At 45.8% G+C, this 7,929-nt stretch overlaps 1 protein-coding gene across 1 annotated transcript in view; it reads right to left on the reverse strand.

Moving 5' to 3' along the window:
• PLS1 (plastin 1) overlaps positions 1–5,722 on the reverse strand; it is a 125,585-nt gene extending 119,863 nt beyond the window's left edge. Inside the window, exon 1 of the mRNA XM_018049577.1 lies at positions 5,638–5,722. The gene's annotated coding sequence lies outside the window, so the exon portion shown is untranslated. The remainder of the gene's footprint in view (positions 1–5,637) is intronic.

The following is a 7,929-nucleotide window of genomic DNA, read 5'->3' on the forward strand; positions in this document are numbered from 1 at the left end:
AAAGTTGACACAGCCTCACATCTCATGTGGTTTTAAGTCAGCAAAATTTCCAGCAATCAAAACTGCATAATCATTTTATAACCAATTAAACCAAGAGACAGCACAAAGGCCTCATTCTCCCTGATTTTCATCAAAAGCTGGACTGGGATCATTGGATGTTGAAACATGTATTAGGTAAGGGCCTGAGGCAGGCAGCCTGCTCTTTCATATCCAAAGACTGACCCTGAGGATGCACAGGACGAGCTCAGTGGAGGCAGAAGCCAGAAACAGAGGGGCTCAGGCAGCACAGGGAGGAGAGAAATGTCCTCACTGGGTTCCAGGCTGAGGTTCCCAGGAGAGAGTAATGAGGTCCATCAAGGAGGGGCGGACGGGACATTCTCACAGCCGAGTCAGCTGGTCAAGTGTGGGGCCTGCCAGTCTTGCCTCTAAATCGCCTAAACGGTCTAGATGATTCAGGGCTCTGACCTGGGGCATTCCCTGAGGTATCGACACCCACCTCCACCTGCAACACCAACTTCAGAACTCCCTGGACTGAAGGATCCTGGAGGAGGCATCCAGGCACACATTCAGCCTGAGGATTTTGACCACAGTTTAAAGATCTGAGACCAGGGTAAGGGGCAGGACCCAAAGATCTTCCAGGAACTCCCACCATGGATCCCAGGTGAAAAAGTCCTTCTGAACTGTTCACTCTAGAGTCCTTAGGCTCATACACAAGGTGAGTGTCTCATTTCCATACCCCAGAGGCACTTCCTGGATCACCACCAACTCACATCCCTCACCTCAAAAGAGCTTTACATGCACTCAGAGAAGGAGATGCCATCTCTGCTGCCTCCAGAAAGGCTTTGAGGGTAAAAAGAAGATAAAGACTGAGTTGGATAATTTTAAAAACAAAACCCAGAAAGATGCATCTCTGTTTTTTTGTTTCTCTTATGAAATTCTGGCTCATAGATCATTGGAAGTGTCCCCAGATAAAATCTGTAGCCGTTTTAAGCATCTATTAGGGTTACCACGGATGAAGTTTTGCATTTTACTTTAGCTCTCTGTGCCTGAAGTCTGAAGTCACGGGGGCCTGGGATCCAAGCTCAGCTCAGACACTTGTTAATGATGTGACATCAGAAATGTGATTTCTACACAAGTCTCAGTCTTCTAGGCTATAAAACAGGAATAACTGCACCAATCGCTCAGAATGGTTTGTAGAGATTCAATGATATATTGCTGGTAAAGTGTTCAGTACAGTGTCTGGTCTGTAAAAAACATCCTAAAATACAAGCTATGAATATTATTATTATTTTTCAAAAGTTATATACTGTAGTCATTTTACACAGGGCTATGATATATTACTCTAGAATTTAGTATCTGGGTATTGTTTAAGTGTATGAGACATAAACTTCAATGTACTGCCTGATTTTGCATTTCGCTGTCCAATCAATTTTGACTAATGTCATGATTAAAAAAAATAAGTAATTCCTCTATATTTGGCCAAGCTGTTCCTTCCCACGAGTAAACATTTCGCAAGTTCAGTTTCTCTGCTCAACTGTTCTTTCTTCTTAACTCTTACAAGAGGAGGTATCAGGCCTTCCCTGGTGGTCCAGTGGCTAAGACTCCCAACTCCCAATGCAGGGGACCTGGGTTCAACCACTGGTCAGGGAACTAGATCCTATAGGGTGCAACTAAAAGATCTGGTGTGCTGTGACTAAGATCAGCACAGCCAAACAAATAAGTATTTTAAAAAAGAGAGAGAGGAGACAACAGTTGAAGACGGTGATCAACTATAGTGTGACTGACAACAGAAAGGACGAGTGCCTGCCAACAGCTCCCTTGATGCTGTGTGCTCATGGAAAGCTCAATGAAAAGACTGTGTTTTGATTTGCAAAACAGCTATTTGCAACATCTGTTCAAAATAAACAAAATATCCCAAACTACTTCTTGATCCAAGATGGGTTGGGAAGCATTGCCTTCTGTCTGTTTTTTCCAGGTGGAAAGTCTGATCACAATTCTATCTCAAACTTAGCCCCACATTACTGGGCCATAAACACCACTCTCAGAAACATTGCTCCTGGTAATGTAAAATGTCCCTCTCAAACACACTCTCAGTCCAAGGGATCTGGGGCCCACCTGCAGCCCATCTGCTGCCCCTGACAAGATAAGCTACCACATCCTTTCCCTCGATGAAGGGCAGTTCTCGACTTCATCATGTGGAGGTCCCCAGGTCTGCAGTCATGCCCCTATTCTGTGCACTCAGCATTGAATTGGCCAGTCACCTCTTGTGTCTCATCTCTTCCAGTTACACAGATATCCTCCCACTAGCTACCAAGTTCCCCCCAAATCCACAGAATATCTCCATGGCAAATGAATCTTGGGATTGTTAACCTTGAAAAGTTGGGGTTAAGGAAAGTATAGCAGAAGATCTGGCTACACCACTAACTAGCTTAGTTAAGTATATCTCAGCTCCTCCTCTACATCATGAGGGGGTGATGGCCTGGATGAAGGGCTACCTCATAGCTCTGGTAGCTCAGCTGGTAAAGAATCCCGCCTGCAATGCAGGAGACCCCGGTTCGATTCCTGGGTCTGGAAGATCCCCTAGAGAAGGGATAGACTACCCCACTCCAGTACTCAGGCCTGGAGAAGTGCATGGACTGTATAGTCCATGGGGTTGCAAAGAGTCGGACATGGCTGAGTGACTAAGCACAGTGCATAGCTGTAAGATCCTTAATGCTCACCTTCCCCATGTCAAATACACTTATTGCCTGAATAAACAAACAAACAACAGTTGAGTATCTAATACTGCAAATCTACGTGCCTGGCATTGTGAGGAATTAAAGAACATCCCCCAAAGAACTTATCATCTAGAATGGGAAGTGAGACAACCACACAACTATATGAAAAAGAGAAGCAGATAATGTCATAACTGGGTATTATTTATAATATAAGAAGAAAATTATCATTACCAACACCCCAAACCTGAAACTAAAGTGATTTTCAAAATATCTTTTCTGCATTTAGCCTTTTTTTGGGGTGGGGTCATGTGGCAAGGCATGAGGGATCTTAGTTCTCTGACCAGAGACAGAACTCGCCTGTGCCCCTTGCAGTGGAAGCTCTGAGTCTTAATCATTGGATCGCCAGGGATGTTCCTGCACCTAGTCTTTTACCAAATGCCTCCCCTTTTGTATGATTTCTTACATCTGAGTTCTTCACTCTGCACTTAGAATCACATGCTTACATCCAGGCCTTAGGCAAGTCTCCTCTATAATGGATTGACCCCTATCCCCAGAACTTAGAGGTCATGATCCATGACCTCTGGTGAAGATATGAGAAACATCCCATCAGACTGGTTTGACTTGTCCACTGTCTTGCTAGAGCTCTAAGGTGACCTCCTTCATTTCACAGAACATCCACATCAAATCCCTTACCAAACTGTCTCTGTTTCACTTCCTCCCACAAATAGTATCAAGAGCATTATTTTTGCTTGGTTTTTGTGTGGGATGTCTACATCATAGGCCTGAAGCTCCCAGAGCTTACACACACTGGTCAGGAAGTTGGGACATATATTAAAATTCAACAATCCAGGATACTAAAGATGAAGGGGGGTACTAGCACAGACAACACTAACAAATGTTAGAGGCTTCAGAAGGGGGAGAGCTACTTTCTGGCTATAGTAATCGAAGAAGGCTTCTAGGAAGAGGCACACCTGAACTATACCTTGCTTCGTAGGCAAGACTTCAACAGAGAAAGAGGCAAACAGGTACTTTGAGACAAGGAAGGAGGGCAATTTCAAGACCAGTCAATTGTTAGCAGGGGCTTGAGAGGGTACTCTTTGTTTTGTGGGGATGGGGGGGGGGGTGGTTGGCTATACCACCCGAAATCCAGATCTTAGTTCCCCGACCAGGGATCAAACTACACTCCCTGCACTGGATACTTGACGTCTTAACCACTAGACCTCCAGTGAAGTCCCTAGAAGGTACTATTTGAAACGCGTTTACAAGGTAAGCAAGTTTAGTAGCAGGAATAGCTAGTTTTCGGTTTAAGCCAGACTACAAAATAAAAGGGGGCTTCCTGAATGGCTCAGAAGGTAAAGAATCCGCCTGCAATGCAGGAGACATAAGAGACTTGGGTTCAGTCTCTCAGTGGGGAAGATCTCCTGGAGGAGGACATGGTAACCCACTCCAGTATTGCCTGGAGAATCCCATGGACAGAGGAGCCTGGCGGGCTTTGGTCCATGAGGTCACAAAGAGTTGGACACCACTGAGCGACTAAGTGCGTGAGTGCTCATGTGTGTGCATGCGCACACACACATACAATATAAGGAGGTAGAAGAGAAAAAGAAAGTGCAATAATCTCACTAAACTCTGAGGAGAGTATCAGCAGGGGATGGCATAAAGAGCCCTGCAAATCAGAAAACCTGGGTCCGAGGCCCAGCTTTGCCAAGGAGGGGCTCCACGGCCACGTCAAGTCATTTAACCTGGTTGGTTTCGGTTTTCTCACTTGTAAACTGAAGCAGCTGAACTGGCTGACCTCAAAGGTCTCCACAGGCCAAAACTAAACCAACTGTATATTATTTCTTCCATTAAAACATTCATCATGGTAGTGGGGAGGGTTGGGGGGAGTTGAAGGAAACGACAATATCTGTATTATCTTTCCATACAGGTGTCTCCTCCTGAACTACAAATTTCTTTCTTCTAAACTTATTAAATTCTATGTATCTGCCTCCCATCTTGCAAATTTAACACTTAAAGAATGTTCAGTGTGTGGTCCCAAGATTTTGTTTATGGCTCACCGGTTATCCAAGAAATGTGTGCGGCACAGCCTTAAAATCTTACAAGTGTGTCCAATATGGCAGACCCAGGATAAAATATTTCTGTGTGAGTTAGAAAATGTGACTGGGTAAAGAAAGGGGAGAAAGTGAGAGCTCTGTTACTCATCTAGGAGACAGCTCCCTTTCAAGTATACCAAACGATGCCTGAAAAAAGACAGTAATGTAGGAAAGTAAGGCGGAAATACATCTTGGACTTTACGAAGTTTGTATTATATGTACTGCCGAAGCAAACACACAACGTCTCTACTTTAAAATGCAGCTGAAATGCATAAAGATTTTGGCACTGAAATACGCTGAAAGTTGGCTTTTTTTTTTTTTTTTTAATGCCGCATCCAGGAGACCCCCGCTCCGGAAAAGGCACCCAAACCAGAAACCACATATCTCACTCCAGTCCTATTGATCCTATGCAGCAAAAGGCCAAAGGCAAATAAACCAGTCACACAAGCAAAAGAGGCTGGATCAAAAAGCCTCACCAGTAGGCATCCAAAGTTTAAGAGAGAGGAAAATATAAAAAGTTAACAAAATGCCTAACTTCATGCAAACAGTCTTAATGCCGTTCTCCAGCTTACTGTGCAAACAGCCAGCATAAATACAGGATGTAACTAACACCTGCCCACACTACTTACTGCCCAGACTGGGCACAAGCGCACCCCGAGGTCGGCGGGCGCCGCGCTGCACAGCGGGCGCCGGAGACACCTCTCCAGCGAGGGAAACTCGCATAGACTCCTCTGGAGCCGCCGAGCTGGCGAGGAAGTAAAGCTCTGTTTTCTGCCTATCGGTCCAGGCTTTCTCTTGGATCCCCTCCGCCGCACCGCGCAGCGTACCTGCAGCCGCCGTTCTGCCCTCGAGCCCGCAGCTGCCGCTCCGGATCCCGGCACACGCAGGTCTGCTCTGCAGCTCCCTAGTCGCGCCAGCCTAGCTGCTGCCCTGGCGCCACTACGCATGCCCGGCCGGCACTCTGGCAGGCAGACTCCGATTCCACTTGCCGCGTTTTGACTGCGGCTCCCGGGGGAAAGGACCCGAGGCCAAGAGCTGAAGTGGAGTTGCAGGTGCTGGGAGAGGCGAGGGGGAGAGGAGGAGAGGTGGAGGGGCACTGCGCAACTTTATCCCTACTGCCCAAAGCGACCCAGGACACATCCTCCACCAAGCCTAAAGATGACCATCCACACCACTTGGGTGAGCTTACAAGTGCTTCGCGAACTTGATTGTGGATAGGAATCACCTGGAGGGATTGTTGAACCACAGATCCCACTCTCAAGAGTTCAGATTCAGGTAGATCTAGATGAGGCCCCACCATCTGCATGTCTAACATTCTCGGGGGAAACTGGCGCTGCTAATTCGGATACCACATGCTGCAAACTTCTGATCAAGAGAAAAGATATAGATATATATACACACACACATATATGGGCTTCCTTGGTGGCTCAGAAAGTAAAGAATCCTCCTGCAGTGCTGGAGACCTGGGTTCAATCCCTGGGTTGGGAAGATCCCCTGGAGGAGGGTATGGTAATACCCTCCAGTACCAGGGTATTGTAATGGTAAGAATACCATTCCAGTATTCTTATCTGGAGAATCCCCATGGACAAGGGGCCTCGTGAACTATAGGGTCGCAAAGAGTCTGACACGACTGAGGACTAAGCAGAGCACAGCACCATGCCCTCCTCCAGGGGATCTTGCCAACCCAGGGATCAAAGCTGCATCTCCTACAGTGCAGGTAGATTCTATACCCACTGAGCCACCTGGAAGCTGCATGTATATGTATAAATTTATGTAATATATGTATGTAATTTAATATATATTAAATATATGTATATATCAAATTGGAGAAGGAAGTGGCAACCCACTCCAGTATTCTTGACTGGAAAATTCCATGGACAGAGGAGCCTAAGAGTCAGCCACGAATGAGCGACTGAGCACGGTGCATATATCAAATTACATATTTCTCTTGACCTCTGGTCCAGAGAAAAGATATATAGATATAGATATTAAAAGAGAAAGTTTTCTCTCTCCTCCTCTCTGGGATTTCACATAGCACTTCCTCTTCATTTAACAGCCACACCTACTTTAAAAATAAATAAATAACTACAGCTTACAAGCAAATAAAGGTGGAATATTTCCTCTAGCATGTGAGTCAAGTGAGTGGAATGCAACCACAAGAGTACTCAATGTATTTTGCCTGTAGCATAACCTATTGTTGTGGTCTCTCAGACTGTGTCTGGGCAACAAGAGGGGGTCCCCATTTAACTCTAAGTTTTGTGTGACTGTTTAGTGTTTAGCACAATGCTGGGTACAAAACAGCTACTCAAGAAATCCTGAGTCGATATTAGTATAGCTTAAGAGAAGAAGAAGGATGTTGGAGTTATTTTACAAACCCAAAGGAGGTGATAAGCAATTGGAAGTAGGTGGGCTAAGGCTGGGCTTCTCTGGTGGTTCAGTGGTAAAGAATCTGCCTGCAATGCAAGAGATCTGGATTCGATCCCTGGGTTGGGGAGATCCCCGGGAGGAGGGCATGGCAACCTATTCTGGTATTCTTGCCTGGAGAATCCCATGGACAGAGGAGCCTGGGGGGCTATAGTCCATGGGGTCACAAAGAGTCGGACATAACTGAGCAAGGCTAAGGCTGAGGAGGATGAGGATTTTCCCATGTTAAACCTAGAGAAATCAGTGGCTCCTTATCTGAGCCCAGATGTACAAGAGGAGGTGTAAGTTCTCACAATGTATTTCTTAAAAGGTTAAACACACATCTGCCATATACTCTAGCCATTCCATTCATAGATATTACCCAAGATAAGTTAAAATATAATCATACAAAGACTGGAATAGGAATGTTCATGGTAGCTTTTTTTTTTCACAATATTCTTGCATGCATGCTCAATCCTGTCCCACTCTTTGCGACTCTATGGACTGTAGCCCGCCAGGCCTCTGTCTGTGGGTTTTCCCAGGCAAGAATCCTGGAGTGGATTGCCATTTCCTCCTCCAGGGAATCTTCCTGACCCAGGGATTGAACCCAAATCCCCTGCATCTCCTGCGTTGGCAGGTGGATTCATTACGACTGAGCCATCTGGGAAGGCCTATTTTTCACACTAGGCCCAATCAGAAGGAACCCAAATGCCCAC

The sequence above is a fragment of the Capra hircus genome, chromosome 1 (assembly GCF_001704415.2).
Source record: "Capra hircus breed San Clemente chromosome 1, ASM170441v1, whole genome shotgun sequence".
NCBI lineage: Eukaryota > Metazoa > Chordata > Mammalia > Artiodactyla > Bovidae > Capra > Capra hircus.